Here is a 1866-nt window from a genome sequence, read left to right as displayed (position 1 = left end):
GTAAGGTTGCGAGGCTCGGTCCTGGGGAAACAGCCAGAGTATAAAGAATGTGTCGGGGGCCACGATCTCAAAAGGGGCGGAGAGAGGGCTGCAAGTTGTGGGGTGGGGCATTGGAATGTATCTCTGTATGGACTCGCGCGAGGTGAACGCAGTTTCTTCCTCCCGCAGTTAGCCTCGCCCGCGGGTTTGTGGGGAGGGCGAGGGGCTAGTGCTCCTCTGACCCTGGATGGAGAGATTGAAGTGGCGCATTGCCAGCGCGAGAGCTCGGGGGCTACTGTGCTGGGTGTAAGGCTGGAGAAAACCTCGGCGGCCCGGGCTGGGCGGGCCGAGGGCTAGGGGCGCTGCCTGCGCGGAACCGACCTTGCCTGTCAGGTCCACACCCTCCTGCTCAGGTGTTGCTAAGTCCACAAACCGTGTTGAATCCTGTGCCGAATTTGCCTTCCGTTTGGAATACGGTGCTGGTGATTCGTGGCTGGGGCCACACTTCTTGGTCAGCAACTTTTCTAGAAATCTCAGAGTATACTGACGATCTCTAAGGTTGCCACCTAGGATTTATTTCAGAAGTATTCTTGGAAGGACGGAAGGGTTTGCTTGCTAGTCTTTGCCGGTGTCCCTAGAACACTAGATGAATGGGATCTTTAAATGTTGCTGTGTTTAACTTGTTTTTACTCCAGTTCGGTGATTGGCGTTTTTGTGTCATTTATGACATTTTTCATCATTGGTATTAATATATATGTATGATTTTGCTTTAAGTCTCTTAGTTCATTGATGAATCCCTGTTAACGGTAATAGGCAAGTTCATAATTATCTTTAAACAAACGATAGGGTCGTGTGTGTAAAAAAGGAATAAAGATTCTGTTTCTACTCTCGTACTGCTGGGCATGTGTTCAGTGGAGGTGTTGAATTGAGAGCATTTGGACCATAAGAACTTAAGAACCATTGGCTTTCACGTAAAATTCCAGATGTTGAAGTTCTAAAGGCATTTTGCTACCTATTCATTTCGTGCTGAGCAAAAACTATTTGGAAGCCCCTTGTGCAACTTGTCTTTACAACCCTTGCATTTAGGAAAAAAGCCAGATAAAGCTGCCTCTTGTATTAACCTGTTCTGACAGAGGTACCTTCATTTGTTGTCCAGCTATTAGATTATTATTGAATATTTACAATTATGGTTTCATAAATGCATTCTTCTTCCTCTCCCATACCCAATCTCTTAAAATTTACTTTATAAACACTATTATATGTTTAATATTTAAATATAAACTTGTTTTATAACCCCCGTTAGATATTACTGCATAGTCAGTGTGTTTTCTAGGCAGCAGTAGACTTGATAAGGCTAAAAGTACCGGTGACATTCTTTTTGAGGGTCATGCTATGCTGTCTCTTTTAAGGGAATAGGAAAATAATCCACCAAATGTTAAGCTTTGGCTTTTTTTGCTTGTTTGTTTGTTTCTGAAAGAAATTGTTTCCTTTTGTTTTTTTAAGGAATGCAAGGTTTCACTTCAGCAAAGCAGTAGATCTAAATTGTGTTACACAGTACTGTTTTAGCTTCCAAGTATTCTGAAAAGGCTTTTGTTTTTGGTAACTTGTTCTGTGTATCACTTGTTAAATAATGCTGAATGTAATCCTGTGATCCTTTTAATTTTTTTAAGCTTGATTTTTTATAGTTTGCTCTGCCTCCCAAATATTGTTCACCATTGGTATTTTCCTTTAATAGTGCCATAGAAGTGGAAAGAGCTGTGTAGTCACCAATTCCTGTGAAAGGGTTGTAAACATACTGCTGAATCAGTGCAGCTCAAAACTTGGCACTCTTAGACAGAGGGGGGATGGGAATTCTGGAATTTCACACTACAGGTTGGATATTGTGTG

At 42.4% G+C, this 1866-nt stretch overlaps 1 protein-coding gene across 2 annotated transcripts in view; it reads left to right on the top strand.

The window, feature by feature from the left end:
• Positions 1 to 1866, top strand: part of CEPT1 (choline/ethanolamine phosphotransferase 1) — a 39098-nt gene that overhangs the window by 216 nt on the left and 37016 nt on the right. The window lies entirely within an intron of this gene.

The sequence above is a fragment of the Budorcas taxicolor genome, chromosome 3 (assembly GCF_023091745.1).
Source record: "Budorcas taxicolor isolate Tak-1 chromosome 3, Takin1.1, whole genome shotgun sequence".
Taxonomy (NCBI): Eukaryota; Metazoa; Chordata; class Mammalia; order Artiodactyla; family Bovidae; genus Budorcas; species Budorcas taxicolor.
This window is presented reverse-complemented; position numbering and strand designations above follow the sequence as displayed.